Source organism: Salarias fasciatus, chromosome 17, assembly GCF_902148845.1.
Source record: "Salarias fasciatus chromosome 17, fSalaFa1.1, whole genome shotgun sequence".
Lineage (NCBI taxonomy): Eukaryota > Metazoa > Chordata > Actinopteri > Blenniiformes > Blenniidae > Salarias > Salarias fasciatus.
The window spans coordinates 2,924,436-2,941,040 of NC_043761.1; the positions used below are offsets into that span (position 1 = coordinate 2,924,436).

General features: G+C 40.6%; 1 long non-coding RNA gene across 1 annotated transcript; it reads right to left on the bottom strand.

Moving 5' to 3' along the window:
- Window positions 1–12,398: 12,398 nt before the first annotated feature.
- On the bottom strand, window positions 12,399–15,753 carry LOC115404350 (uncharacterized). Its single transcript, XR_003933337.1, has 3 exons — window positions 15,590–15,753; window positions 14,450–14,629; window positions 12,399–13,420 (listed from the first exon to the last, which is right to left on the bottom strand). It is a non-coding gene; the product is annotated as an uncharacterized LOC115404350 (long non-coding RNA).
- Window positions 15,754–16,605: the final 852 nt, after the last annotated feature.

Here is a 16,605-nt window from a genome sequence, read left to right on the forward strand (position 1 = left end):
GGTGGAATAATGACATTAAAACACAAAGTATTAAACATTTAATTGTTAGCTAAAAGTTATTTTACTTTACAAATGGAACTAAAGTTGATGGCTTCATTAAATGAGGTAATGTGCACAAACTCAGATCATAAATGTTTTTTTTTTTTTTGCTAGTTTATTATCAAATTGAAGAGAACTTTGAATCTTCAAGGCTCTGACGTTTCCATCACATGAACAAAGAGAAACAGGCTTCTGCCAGTGAGATCGGACTAAAGCTGCCCTCTGGTGGTCGTAATGATTATGACGACAACAAGGAAGCCAATATGGTTGGGGTCAAAGACGGTAATAATTTTTAAAAAACGAAATAGAGGAAGATGATGATGGTGTTTGATCCCTGTTGTTGTCATAAATTAGAGCATTTTGAGGTCTTTGATTCCATCAAGTTTTTTTTTAATAATCATCACAAAATCCTGACTTTTTAACAGCGTCGATATTTTTATAAGTTTCACCAACCAACAATGATCTGTCATGTAGCACAGTGTTATTAACCGCAACCAACCAAAACGTCATAACAGTGTTAACCATGTGTGTGTATTGTTGTCACTATGGCAACCAGGGAATGATACTGTATCTACTGTCATGAATGTTGTGAGAATACATTATTTTCATCATCTTAAAAAGTTTGAGGATTTGAACCCCGAGCAAAAAAATGTTACGTCAACGTAACCAAACTACACCGCTGGCAAAGTACTAATGTTGTGTTTAATACTGTTGCCATTGCAACCACAAAAAAATACTAGCACTCGAGTCCTTGGAAAGCCAATTATTGTTATGTTAATTTATGACATTATTAACCCTGATTAACTTAAAGCTAGGGTCGGCAATCTTGGAAAACTAGCATGTAGGCCGAATGTAGCATCTCCCAAGGCTCCGCCCAGCTCCCACCCTATTGGAGGAGCTCCCGTTGGCAGTGAACGCACTGGACGCGCGGGAGCGCCACTTGCACGGAGTTTGTGATCACCTCCAATTTTATAAACCTTTCTGACTGCCGCACACAACGTGCATAGGAGCGCAGCGCGCCGCTCCGCTTCCTTCTATTTTTCACGCGAGCTGCGAGCGCCTTGGCAACGCGCACTGAACCAGGGCCAGTGCACGCCACTGAAATGTACGCGCAGGGGGCTGGTAGAACAGCGAAGGGATTTGATTGGTTCCTGAAGAGCGGTCCGCACCTTATGATTGGTCGGAGTTTTTACTGTCCTTTGGCCGCGACAGTGGTCAGATTTTTTCTGCACCTTTTTCCGTCAACATAATGTATTGACTTCTCCCAGGGGGCGAGGAGCATTTCACTCAGTATGACAAGAAGTGCTTTTGGACAACCTCGTCTACCCTAGCTTTAATGCTTTGTTACAGTCTTAACTGTGTGTTTATTGCTGTCACCATGGCAACCAGTAACCACTGGATGTAGAGTAACTCAAATTTATGTAATTTTTACAATCTTATTATGACATGAGTAAGTACAGGCTTGGAGCGTAATTAGGTTCTCTGAACCTCATCCAGTTTCACAACTTACTTACCAATGTCACTGGGTTAATTGTTTGATTATCACTGTCACCATGGCAACCAGCAATATAAGAATTTGCTGTAACCTTTTTATCATGTTACTTTCCTGCGTTGTTAAAATGGAAATAAGAAAACAAAAGATTCCGGGTTTTCCAATCCAAATGCCACCAAATCAGCACTTTGTGACAGTGTTACTGTTACCATGGTAACCAGTTAGAAACATACTGTACTTCAAAATGTTGCCTTTAACGAATGAAGTGGTTTTACCTCACAACGTGAAGCGATTGTTACTTACGGTTGTTTGTAGGTTTGTTGAGGTGTATCAATGTAGCTTTAAACAAACAATTGGTAAATACACCTGTTTGGTTGTTACCATGGCAACCAGTAGAAAGTATATGTACTGTTGTAACAAACGCGTTTCTCATATTACTTTGTGATGCGATTTGCTTGTCTTGTACGTCGAATTGAGATCATTCTTTGTTAAATGTCTCTGAAATCGATACACTGTCACAATGGTAACTGTGTGTAGTACAGTCACCATGGCAACCAGTGAGCAACATATACGCAAAGTAACCTTGTTCTCACAAATAACATATTTCACGTCATTTCTTGTCATCATCACTTATTTTTTTGTGGATCCAAAGATTTCAGTTTCGCTAACATGAGTTAGACGATTGTAACAACGCTTTGTTGACTATCACCATGGCAACCAGTGGAAAGCATATGTTTAGTATTTGGTTTAAAAGACTGAACTTTTCAAAACATAATCATTTAAGTTTTTTAGCATGAATGTAACCAAACTAACTTCACGTGAACGGTGTCTTTATTCCATCGCCATGGCAACCAACCAGCTTGGTCCTTATTGCTGCTTATATTTTCTATCAGTGTTCCGCTGCTGCTTTTTTTTTTTGTTCCTCTTCATCAGAACAGACACTTTGATGCAGATTTTACCCATAATTCCGTGCTGTGCCATGTCGGGACGGCTGTGGCTGCAGGATTCAGTCACGTCGGGACGTTTGCTGCCTTTTCTCTTTATCTCTCAGAGGAACATTTACAATAAAAGCTACAACAAACCCTGGATGTGTCTGTGCTACTTCTGCTTCCGTCAACTTTTATCACAGATGTTTGAACAAACAGTGTTTCTTAGTCAGATTTTCATCAGTCTGAATCAATTTTAGTAATCTCTGATTTTTTTTTTTTTTTTTTTTTTTGGCAAAATCGTTTAAATTATCAAATTAATCCCAACTTTTGTGGCTCCTATTTTCTTTTTGTTCATTTTCAATAAGCGGAGCTTCCAAATAATAGAAGATATTTTAACATACAGCTGTTCTTCTGTTTTTCTTCATAAATACAGAAACAGAGTGAAAGAGCACTTTTTACTATTTTTAAATTGAAATTTGTCCCAATATTAATTCAGTTTTTAAAATCACCATATTTGACTTTCGTATAAAAATAAGCCATGAAACCATCTGATTTCCTTTACATTTTGTTTTACAGGTTTATAAATAACTTTCACAAAAATGGAATTCTGTATATATTCTTTCATTTTTTTTTACATGTTCATATTTCTCTGTAACAGAAAAATGAATTTCAAATTAACTGTAAGCAGCACCGCCCCCCTGTGGACACTTGAGTTATTACAGATCAAACCACGGTCATCATCTGAAATTCATCTGCTTATTTCTTTTCTCTAATTGTTTCTTTTCTCTTTTCATCTCTTTGATTTCATCTTGTGCTCAATTTAGGTCTTTTTATGCTTGTTTGATACTTTTTTATTATTACTATCATTATTTTCAGCTCATTGTTTGTTTTTCTTCATATTTCTTATGCTGAGAATTTTAATGGATTTTTAAAAAAACTCTTGTAGAGTTTTGATGGAGTTGTCTTGGTTTAATGTCTGTTTTGTGTCATTACAGCTCTTTGTGACTTTATTCTGGTTTTATGGGAGTTTTTTTGTAATGACTATTTCTCCATCTGAGGTCTTCATTCTAAATTTCATATCACCTTTTTCATTATGGATTGATGAGCTTCCTTGTCTTTTCTGTTTGAATTTTCACCACTTGGTTCAGTTTCTTCTTCCGTTTGTATCAGTTATTGCGTTTCATTGCAGTTTTATTCTCTGAATTAAACAAAATTTTTGTCTTCATTTTGCTGTTTCTTGGGCGAATTTTATTCATATTTTGGGAATTTCGGTTGAACTTCCGTATTTTTTTAGTCATATTTGTTGATGTCCTTCCACATTTCTTTCATTTTTGACACTTTGTTTTATCTGCGCGTCTTTTTGGTCATTGATTTTTTTCTTCTTCTTTGTTTTGGATTTGTAATCCGTTGGAGTCGTTCTATCGATTCCTGAGGTGTGTGTCGGTTCCTGCGATGTTTGCTTCTCGGTGTGGCCCTCTGGGATCTCTTTCTGTTTTATTACTCTCTTTCATCCTTTCCTTCACTTTTCTGACCTTCCTTTGCGGATTTCAGATCATTTTTGTGATTCATTTGAAAGCAGTTGTTTTCTGGTGTTTGTGTTCATTTCTGTTACATGTGGTGGTGTGTGTGTGTGTGTGTGTGTGTGGGGGGGGGGGGGGGTGGAGGAGGAAGAGGAGGAGGAGGAGGAGCCCACCCCCTCCTCCTCCTCCTCCTCTTCCTCTCAGCTGTCATCTTAATCCTCGTCTCGCTGCACATGGATGAAAAACTGCCTCCTCTCAGAGATGGGATGTGGAAACTCTTCACCGGCCAACAACAACACCACCACCAACAACACCACCGCCGTTACCAACACCACCACCGGCACCGGCACCAACACCGGCACCGGCGGAGCAGCAGCAGCAGCAGGTGGGAAACCAGCCGGTTCAGATTTTCACCTCAAACTGCACATTTCCAGGATGAGTTTCCTTCACTTCCTCCAGCGTCTGCTGTGGAGCTTTTCTCTCCGACTGTTCTGCATCCGGCTGTTCATCATTATTATTCTCAGTCTTTTTATTCTGGTGATTTTTGCTCTCTCTGTTTCATTTTCAGGTTTTATTCTGAGCTGCTTTCGCACTCCCTTCCAGCCGTCTGGAATCCTGCTTCTCAACTCATTCTGCCTCCTTTTGACACTATTTTCCATTTAGTTCTGTCAAGAAGGCTCTCTGTACCTCTGGATATCCTTCATGAATCTGTCTTTATTCTTCCTTTCTATCACAATTTTTTTCTTCATTATTCATCTCAGTTTATTTCTTTATGGTTTGAGAGGAAGCTTTAAAATGTGTGAGACTCAGTGTGTCTTTCAGAATGTCCGGATTCAAAGTTTAAAACGGGCATGATGCCGCAATTGTTCTTATCTTTAAGATATTAGATATATTGTATTTATTGCCACATTTCGATTTAACTAAAATGAAATTGAAACTCTAAACAAAGACTTTATTACACGTCATTCTTGACCAGTATTTTTCCGGAGAACTCAGATTTTATTTAGCTTTATCTTCTGTGGACTGAATTTGACTCATTTTGAGGACATTTTCTGGCTTTCATGGTCATTTTGCTTCTCACTTTTCGATAAGATTCCGTGTCTTTTTACTGCCACTTTTTCTAAATTTAAGTAGTTTCATGTATTTATTTGGCTCTGAGCTCATTTAATGCAACTTTAAATGTCTTTATAGTCATTTGTTTAAACCTGTGAGGCTTTTTTATTCCTTGTTTCAGTCATTAATAAACTCAATCAGTGGGATTCGTGAGGATTTCCAGCATTTATCATTTTCCAGTTCTCTGTTTTGAATCTTATTTGATTTCTTTTTATAATCCTGCATCTGTGACTAATTTGCTCGTCTGGATGATTTTCTCTTCATCAATCTGAGTTTCTGGGTTATATGTTTGTTTATGGTATTTTGGGTCTTTTCTGGCTATTCTGGCTGTTTCTCATCCTCTCATTTGGATTTCCGACCTTTTCTTGCTTCATATTGTTCATATTGTTCATGTTTTTTTATAAATTTGAATACCTGGATCTTTTGTAAACCTTCCAGTGTTGTCATTTGTATTTCTAACCAGTTGATCATTTTGCATCCTTTAAAGAAATGATTTGGAATTCTTAATTTTGTCTTTTTCTGTCAATTTTGCATCTCTCTCGGATTGGACAACATCGGGAAAATGATGAATCTGAACGAAACAAAAGCAGGTAAAGGATTATTTGTCTTTTTTTATTATTATTTCTAAGTAGACATGTCTTGTCATTTCAGTTTTTTTCTGATGCACATCTTGTTTTTCTGCCTCTTGCTGCTGTCCTCCTGGGTTTTGTTCAGATCATTTTCGTTGCTCGGTGTCTTTTCGCACGTTTTCATTTACATTTCAAAGAGCTCTGCTCTTTCCCGAGACCTTTCGCTGCGTCGCGTCAGTCTGAGACGGAAACACGAGGCGCGGCAGACCAGACGTTTGATTTGAGAGTGAAAATGTCAGATTGAAGAAACGTTAATCCTCCGTTCCTCCCGGCAGGTCGAGCCGACGCCTCACAGCTGTGAGTCTGATTCAAACCCTCTGACCTTCCTCTGATGCCCCGGCACGCTGCAATACCTGTGTGTGTGTGTGTGTGTGTGTGTGTGTGTGTGTGTGTGTGTGTGTGTGTGTGTGTGTGTGTGTCAGATCAGACGAGTCGCTGCCAGAAGACGACAAACGCAGGTGAATGACTTGTTTGACTTTCAGAGCAGAAACACAAAATCTGTTTGATAAAACTAATAAATGTCTCTTTTGTGTGTGTGTGCGCGTGTGTGTGTGTGTGTCTGCATTTGTCTGTGTACGTGCATGCTGGTTTTCTTTATACTTGTCTATGCGCACGTGTGTGTATGTTTGTCTTTTGAGTTTGTGTGTCTCGTATATTTTTTTTATCTTCCATATTTTTGTCTCTTTGTGTGTTTGTATCTTTTGTGTTTGCTTATTGTGTGTATCTTTTGTGTATTTGTCTATTTGTGCGGGGGGGGGGGGGGGGGGGGCATCTTTTGCATTTGCTTTTGTGTGTGTATCTTTAATTTGTGTGAAATGTATACATCTTTTTTATTTGTGTGGTGTGTGTATTTTTTATATTAATGTGGTGTGTGTGTGTATCTTTTACATTTGTGTGTTATGTGTATCTTTTGTGTGTGTGTAGGAACTATGGAGGTGTGTATGTGGGCTTACCCTCAGACCTCAGCAGCATTCCTCAGGTCCAGATCGGATCCCTCAGAGGTGAACTCAACGACTTCACAGCTTTTTCATCTCAAATGACAAAAAAAAAAAAATAATAAATATCAAAGGCAGCGAAAGACGTGGAATCAACACAAAAACAGAGTCAAAAACAAAATCATACAAAATAGATCAACAAAACAAAACATCAATCAAGAAAAACAAGTTTATGAGAGAACAGGAAGCACAGAACACACACACACACACATCCTGTTGACTGTGTGGGGTCAGGAGATCCTGGGAGAAAGACACACACACACACACACACACACACACACACACACACACACACACACACACACACACACACACACACACACACACACACACACACACACAGGATGAAAACTGTGTGAAATAATCACAAAAACATTGAAAAACTAACAGTGAAACTAAATAAACCACAAAAACTGAAAAGGTCAAACCACTGAGTGAAGAAGAGACGCTGACGAACTCAAAGCAACACAAAACGACACAAAACGAGACGTAACTCGATAGAAACAGATGCACGGAAGGAAAGACAAACATCAAAAATGCACATTAAACTATGACTATTCAAACAGAAGGAGCCAACGTGGTCAGAACCAGACACTCAGTGAAACGTAAAAGACTTTTATGTTGCAAAACAGTAAAAACCAAACATAAAATAAACAAATTAAGAAGCAAAATGCATTAAAAATGTAGCTTAAACAACTGAGAAACATATAGAAAGATATGAAGTGTTAAAAAATGTGGAACAGAACAGCTGTTAAATCAAGATTCCAAAATAATTCAGTAGAAACGTACAGAACAACCAGAACTAAGAACAAACACTGAAATAAGAATTCCATGGAAAACAACTGAAATTGAATATGACAAGACGACAAAATAATAAACAAATAAGTTAAAGGTGCTGTAGGCAGGATTCCGCATCTCCGCCATCTTGCTTAGGGTTACCTAAGTAAGATGGCGATTTGAAACCCAGCACAGCCAATCCTGTCCTGTTTTCTCTGACATCACGCCCTTACGCAAGTTAAGCCCCTCCCACAAGAACGTGCAACAAACGCCCCTCGACCAATCACGGTTAGAGCCTCATGGGCTCTTCTGATTGGTCAAAGATACCTGGAGCTGTCGAGATTCCTTTTCAGCTCAGAACAGAGACAGATGGAAACGCTGCACCCTCACGGTAGTGCAGTTATGCTACACTCCTAAAGGATTATCAATGGATACTCTAACATTTAATCCAAAGAAAACACAGAAAAATTAGCATTGACTAGCAAAATCCTGCCTACAGCACCTTTAATTATTCAAAAAACTGCAAAATTACACTCAAATGTAAACAAAAAGATCAAGAATCAAAGATCTTTGCAATATGGCCAAAACAGAAACACATTTCTACAAAAACAGTGTGTGGTAACGGGTTTAAAGCCAACACATTCTGACACAAAATGACAAACAGAAATGTTAAGCAACAAAATAAATTAAAAAAATAGTAAAACTACGACAAATAATTGCATAAACATGAAAAGCAACAAAAGATCTGATGCACGGCGAGCTAATGAATACAGAAGTTCAAGAAACTGACACGAAATGGTCAAAATCCTTCTCAAAATGAAATGGAACATTTCTGAAAACGTAAAGAGAGAAACCTGAGACCTGCTGCTGTGCCGCCCTGCAGAGCTGAACCGGGACCCTCTGTCCCTGAGGACGCCGCTGTGGGGGGACGGACTCTGACCTGGACGCCACACGCCGCCGGACGTGAGTGGAAAGGGCCGTCGAAACAATTCATCTAATTAATCACAGGATTTGTAATTAATTACTCTAATTAATCACATTTTCATCTCATGTCTGCTTCAGGTTCACAAAAGAAAGAATCTGAATTCCAGGACGTTACAGAATAGTCGAGCGTGACTCATCAGACGAGAAGAGAAGATTTGAAATTCACATTTTTATCAATGATGAACGAAGCCTTAATGAGGGCATCTGCTCCAAAATCAATTCAAAATCCAATCGGGCAACTCAAAAGACACTCTGTGTGTTTCATTAGTGGAATTCAAATGAAGAGAAAGGTCACGCACATCCCAGCACACCAATCAGGCCTGGTGCTTCGTTCAGAGATGCAGCACAAATACAAATACAACAATTCAGAATTTAAATTCGGCTGAGTTTCAGAGACACTTCTGCAAACTCTAAATCCAAAATAAATACTGAAGCTGACTCAATACAGAAATTCAAAATCAATACTAGTAGAAGTACAACATGCCTGAAAATAAGGAAACTCGCATTTCAATATGCATTGAACTGCCACTCAAGTCTGCTGTAATTTATCTTCCGTTAATCGTGTGATTAATTAATTAATCTAATGAATGTGCTAAAGCGAGATCAGACCTGGATTCACGACTGATTTGTTAGTTTGTGGTGTGAGAAGAAGCTGCATTAGCCCGATACTGGATTCAGGTATCCAGTTAGATTGACCCAAACTCAGCTTTCAGTTTCGCCTGTAGAGAAAACTCGAGTTCCAACTGTAACTACGGTTGTGTGAATCCCGGATGACCACCAGAGGGCGGTGCTGAGAGCACAGAATGACGTATCCCAGGAAGTCCACCTCACTGAGAGGCCTCCCCGGGGTCAAGGGCCACGCCCAGTGGATGGGGAGCGGCCACGTTCACCCGGGAAGATCTGGAGGAAGTGCCGGGCGTCGTCCAGGAGAGGGCGGCAGACGGCAAAGCGCCGTCTGTAAGAACGGCGAATGGCGGCGCTGCCTGGAGCCTTATTGGAGCCTCCAACACAGACAAAGAGCTGTCCGGACGTACAAACGCTCTGCCCTGTCCCCAGGACCGCCCGATGGACGGTCACATCCAGCAAGTCCTGAAGGCTGATGAGAGCGCAAACTGGACAGAACCTTCCGGAGAACAGCGATAGACGCCCGTACCGTCTGGACGACACCTCAACCGTGACCGATTAATAGACAGAGCGTAACTCATCATGACCGTGGTATCTGAGGTCGTCCCTCATCCTGATAAAGTCCACTCTCTGAGAGGGATCAGGCAGGACTTCAGAAGATTGATTCCCTCCTGACGCCATGCCGGGACCATCCGCCAAAGCTCTCTCCAAACTAGAGCAAACGTCGCCAAAGCCAACGGCAGTAGAGTCAACGGCATGGAGAGCGAACATGAGATGAGTCAAGGGGTTCCCAACACGCACAGCTTGCCAGCATTACCGGCCCTCGGGAGGAGGTCGGAGGTCATCCGACACTGGGGTCCACAACACCTCACGGCTGACCGGGGACACAATCAGGGACGCTATGGTCGGTGCAACACCGGGCATGAGCTCCAGGGAGGCTTTGGATACTGCCGGAGCTTCATGATGCCGTACAGGCGCGTCCCAAAATATCGTAGCTGAATTAGTTTACTTTAATTTTTGTTAAAGTAACAGATTTTGATCATTTTGGGTCGGTTTTGTATCTTATTTTGGTGATTTTCTTTTATGTGTGTTTTGAGCTCAATTTGATATGCAAGGACATTTCATTTCTTAATTTGTTTGTTTCCTGAACGAAAGAGTCTTCACTCAGAATCTCTGATAAAAGACTCTCAATATGAAGAGGTTGGATGATTCAAGTTTTTTTCCTGTTCTTCTCCAGGAGGATGAAGCTTCAGGAGGAAACTCGGCTGCTGTTTCTCAGCCGATCCAGCAGAGCAGCGGGAGTCCTGACGAGGCTCCGGCGGCGCCGTGGGGGAGTTTCCTCAGGGGGAAGACCAGAGGAGGCGTTAATGAAGCACGGCAGCTGCTTTCCACCTGCTTTCTATTATTTTTTTTTTTTTTGTTAATCCGCTGACTGAGCTGATCGCTGTGAAGAAACTGTTAAAACAAGCTGGAAAACTGTGAGAAAGGCATCCAAGTGTGACGAGTCTGTTTTCTCCATCAATCTCACCACGCATTTTCATTTTCTGCTCATTTAAAGCACCAAAAGACACTATTTTCAACAAATACGGACAAAAATTTTATGAAAACAGTTTCAATCATGTCTAGTTCTTAAATTGTGGCTTTTGTACATGTCTGACCTCCAGGTGGCGCCATATTAACAGTTCCACATACTGCATTAATGGAGTTTCTGTGTTGCCGTAGCAGCTTTCTGTTGTCAAACAGTGACATCTAGTGGTCACAGAGGGGCAGTACCAATATAGTTCCTCAAGTCAGAACAACTGGAAAATATAACAGTATTAATGTTCAGAAATGACAGCAAATATGAAACTAATCGAGACTGACATTAGAATCAGCTTCAAAAAGTGAAGTTTCAGTTCCTTTATGCTTTCAGTCGTAACAGTTTGTTCTCTTAATTCTGCTCCAGATACCTGTAGAAAAGCTGTGAACTCCTAAACCTTGGAGCTCGTTCCCAGCGAGAAAAGGATTCGTCCCCGTGGGGGGGCGACCTGCTCGCTCTTGTCTCGGCTCCTCCGGGGTTCGAACGCTAAGTGGCCCCCCGCTGTGAGGCCACGTCCGTCTTTTCTAACGAGGCAGCGGAGATTCTCTCGGCATGAACTCACGAAATGTCACTTAAACAAAAAAATTTAATTAAAAATTTGCTTTTCTGCTCAATGAATTTACATTTTTCCCCTTTTTTTAATCACTCTGATTTTTAAGAGAAATCTCATTTTATTTACAATTTCTGAAAGTTCTGGATCCAATAAAATGTGTCTGAAGATGAAATCTTAATCATTTCTATCTCTTGTCAGCACATTGTACACATCGTATCATATAATTTGCTTTATGATTGGATTTCTTTGGTATATTTTTGTTCTCATTGTTAGTCTATAAGAAAATACTGAACATTAAACACGGCTCCAGTTTTTGCTCTTATATCATCTCTCAAAGCAACTGACTCCCTAATTCTACCATTGATCTGAGGGTGAAAAACAGAACAACCAAAAGACGCCTGCAGAAGTCTTGGATTACCGAGCTTTCAACATTATTACTGGGCAGCGAGATTGAGAAAGTCGATGATTGGCATCATGGGTCCAAAGTCCAGCTGGAGTGGATCCAACTGAAAATCATTCATCTTCACTCGTTTCTATCCCCTTCTCTTCTTTCCAATTGATGGGATTAAAGCTTCTTGGGAGAAGCTCGAGTCGACTCACCTCTTCTGGGATCTCTTCTTCTCTCCTCTTCATCACTTCCAGTCCACCACTTTCCACTGGAACTCTACTGATCTTAACCATCATGTCAATCCTCATCCACACGTTGCTTTATTTAGATTTTCTTCATTGCACGCTCTGCTTTGACATTTGGCCTGATAACAGCTGAACGATGCATTTTGAAAAGCTGTAAATGAGAATCTGCTCCCACTTTGGCAAACTGGTTAAATGAGTTAACAGGTTATCTGTCCGGTAACCCGCAAAACTTTTTAAAAATCTGGAGCCCAGAGCTTCTTCACGTAGAAGACAATGTTATTCTCACTGTTCGGTGTTATGTCTGCAAAACTTGTAGAACTATTATTCCGTTTTATTTATTTTGTTTGTTTTTTTGCCCTTGTATTGTCCGGTGTGTTTTATTGACCTGAGAGGGAGCAAACATTTTATTACATTTTCAAACATATTTAGATCCTATTTCAGCTATTTCACTCTTTTCCAGTAAGTTTGGCATCATAGAATAGAAACACTTTAATCCCAGAGGGGAATTCCTTTCAGCATTGCTCCACACAGAATAAATAGAATAAAGGTTTAGTTTTTTTATTGCATAGTATTTATAGAAAATAAGCATATTATTGGTTTATTATAATTGTCCCCAAGGGGATTTTGTATTCAGAGTTCTTTATTTTTCTTCTTTTTCTGAGTCAATAAGTAATCTCTACACACACATGCATGCAGTCCAGAGGTCTTCGTAGCTCCAGAACAGACAGTCTCATTTATGTGCATCACAACTCTGAATCACAAATGTGCAAAAGCATAAAGAAACAGAAATAGACCCAGCTGTCCTCTGGCTGTGGGCCACGGCAGTGCAGCACGACGTTCACAGCAAAACGGAGGAAACAAAAACGATTTCATCACGTCTGGATGATAGAAATTGTGACCAGAATCCAGAAGTCAGGAGGAAATCCACAAACAACCAGAGGTCAGAGGTCACTCTAATCTAGAATCATTAGTTGTTTGAATCTAAAAGCTCCACTGGAAGAAGCTCTACTTGGCTGGAATTCTTGTAAGCCTCACCGATAGAAACAAAATTCTCCTCAGAATGATGAACTGATTTAATTTTATTCAGTCACAACAACAAATCACAACTCCACTCTGTGCTGTCGGGAAAAGAAAGGAACAATCTGGAATCTCTGATCCACTTAAACTGGTGTAAACAACTTCGACAAATCCAAATTCAACAAGTAGAATCCCACTGAAGAGTGAAACAGCTCGACTCCAACATGAAGAGTCTTCAGTCAAACCAGCAAAGAAGTATTTTCAGAGGAAATCTGCTCATCAGCAGCTTTGGAGATTCAGAGCGAGGCGGTGGAAAAGGACGGCATTCCCGTTCGATTGGCGCCCGTTTCTGATCCTCCACCGTTTCCCGGGGTCTTCTGTGCGTTCTGGCCTCTCAGATTCCCATGAACTTCACCAAATCCTTCTGATGCCGATCACCGACGTCAGCAGCCTCCGTCTGCTGCTCCGAGGCCGTTCACAGCGACCGGGGCGCCATCCTCCGCTCTCTGAGCGGCGTCGAGGAAGTCTGACAAACTCTGAAAGGGTTCAAACAAGAATCAGTATTTCAATCTGAATATTGTTTGCATCTGAGGTTGTTACACGGTTTTACCTCTTCAGCGCCGTTGAAACTGGAGACGACACTCTTTAAATGAACATCCCGCTTTAGCTGGGAGCGATCAGATCGATCAGGAGGAATCTCCACGCCTCCCGGGCACAACGTGACCCAGCACAGGGGCAACAGTCCTCACTGAGTTTGTTTTAGAGGCACCGGCCCCGTTTACATGCAGTCAATATTCCGGTTTCTGAAACATTTGGAATAACTCGCTTACATGCGTAAACAGACAGAGTTACTCCTGTTTACATGGTCAGCAAAATCAATCTTGATATTCCTCATCCAAACCACGGAGCACAGATGACATCATGACACACACCGCATCATTTCCACACACAAGTTGTTGCATTTTACTTTAGTATTGATTTAAAGTTATTGATATTTGGACAGTTCACCTTTAATTCACCTGCATTTGCACTTCATGCCACTAGGTGTGCTGTTTGCATGTTCAACATTATTTTTACACAGACACCACAGAAGAAGAAGGGCGCCGCAGGCTCTCTCTGCATGTTGTTAGAAAAGGAGTGTGAGCTGGCAAGACGTGGTGATATGGTCAATGATGCGATGCACCATTTTTTCAGTGAAAGGAAAGAACTAAACGATCTTTTCCGTACATTTTATTTACTTAGTAGCAGCTAAACTGTATCACAAGTAGTTTCTGTTCTCAAAAGACCAAGATACCTTGCGGATAGAACATGGAAGAACAGTATTTAATGTCCCTTTCTACCAGGATATTCCGATGCACGTTTATATGAACAGAAATTTGGGTTAGAAAAAGAGGAACCCAGGGGTCTTATTCGGGTTTTTAAAAACCGTAATGTGAGAATATTCGGGTTGTTGCAGGTGTTTACATGGCTGTGAGCAACCACGTTATTGCGAATATTCAAGTTAAGAAAGGGTTACAGCCTGCATGTCAACGTAGCCACTGATAACTCAAGTCGAAGGCGCTCACCCATTCCTCCACTTCCTCAGCAGGACGATTCCAGTGGTACGAAGCCGACACTCTGTCCAGTCCTCTGTCTCCCTGGACGTCCCACGCTGTCGTGATGTCCTGTCAACATGTTGTGCATCTGATCTCGGTCCGCTGCCGCCAGGTGGGAATTTCCTCTCCAGCTGTTAAACAGCCGCTCATCTGATATAGCGGGAAAACAATCAAGCGTGAACATAAGAACCACGATGTTGCATTAGAACTACAGGTGGTTCCAGAAAATCCAGTGAAAACAACAATTAACATTAGCTTGTAGAAGATGGAAGGAAACATGTCAAGCTGTGAAGCATTATAAATAATCGGTTACTTTTACTGAAGCAACTTTTGGGATAAGTTGTGAGAATAGTTGTAAAACGAGATATTAAGTGCAATTCTTGTGAAAATTAATGCAACCATTACTAAAAATATCCTGGGCCTCATGTTACTGTGACTTCTGACTAAAATATATCAGTTAGGGTCATTTACAAGGTTTCAAAGTCCTAAAGAAAAATAAAAAAAAAGAAAAAGAAAAAGAAAACAACTTACTTAAAAATGTATCTGGGAACAATGTTTTAGAAGAAAATGAAAGGGTAAAGATGATTCATTTCCAAGTTGTTACTGCAAATTTACCGTAACGTGTCTTTTAGTAATGTAATGTATTTGTTTCCATCCTGATTAAAAGCTATATTGATTCCATGCATCTCAATGGGACACGGTTTAAATCCAAGTACTTTCTTACTTCTACTCCACTTTTTTTTTACTGTCTACTTGAGTAATATTATGCAGAAGAAACAACCCTTTTAGTTGAGTAAATGCTTTGGATGATCTATCCTCCTTGATTCACTGGAGCCACTAAAACAAACACCCGGTGCGAGCGCTTCCAACCGGCCACGTTCAGTCTCTGCACACCCGCGAGTCTCCGCCGCTTTGAGACATTCAGGAGCAGAGATAATAACACAAACAGCGCACTTTTCCCCAAAAAGAGACGCACAAGCTTCCCACGAAGCTCGTTTTGGAAGCTAGCAGCAGCTAGCTCTGAAGGCTAACAGAAGCTAGCTCTGAAGGCTAACAGAAGCTAGCTCTGAAGGCTAATTTTAGCGCCGTGATGTCCATACAGTGACTTACCAGGTGTAGCTGAGCCCGGTCGCCCTCCGAATCACCCTTTTTCGGCCGTCAACGTGTTTCGAGGTGGCAGTGAGGGATGATAAACACCGTTATTAATAAAACAAGTGAGTTCTTTGGAAAAGTTTGCCATCTCGTTCTCCGTGTCGTTCAAAACTTCCGCCACCGGAAACTTCTTCTTCTTCTTCAGATAACTTCCGGCAGGCTGTACGCCAGACGAGCGTAATGCTGCCCCCTCCTGTTCAGTATTCATACTTCACTTTATGTTCTCTAGAGGCTGGTAGGAAGAAGTAGCTTCTTAACTGAAAACAAGAGTGTCGTTTCTTTATGCAATTTGTTTCCATCCATTTTAATGGATTTAATCCATTTTAATGGTTTAAAACTGTGTTTGACGGGAGTGTTTAAGATATTGTCCTGAGAATCCCATAACCAATGACCATATATTTCTTTCATAGCAGTCTATAAAAAACAAGGTGTCACTTTTTCAGATGTATCTATTGTTCTATAAAGTCACATCATGATGTGAAAATGTATGAGGAATAACATTCCACAACAATTCACAACTTTTCAACCTGTTTTCATTTTCGAAGCTGATTCAAATCCCTGTTTGAACAGTCATGTGTAAATTAAAAATTCTTAGTGTGAATATTTTTATGCCGGGAAAAGCATCAGATCTCCAAAGGGAGCAGCAGCAGCCACCACTTCCTCCAAACGTCCAGCAGAGGGCAGCACAGCGTCAGGGGCATGGGACATGGGAACCCAAACTGAGTTTGACCTTTCAGCTTTGAAATCACACTGATCTCTTAAATGATTTTCTCACCAATAATAGAAATAATTCTCACATGTAATTTTTCAATGTTTCACACTGGTGACAATCAAATCAAATAATTTCAACTGTTACAGGAAGCTATCAAATGATGGGAAATATGATCTGTGAAACCTCTGAAGAACAGAAACTGATTAGTTTTGATCATTAAACAATACTGTACATTGAGTCTTAAAGCACTGCAGGTGTTATT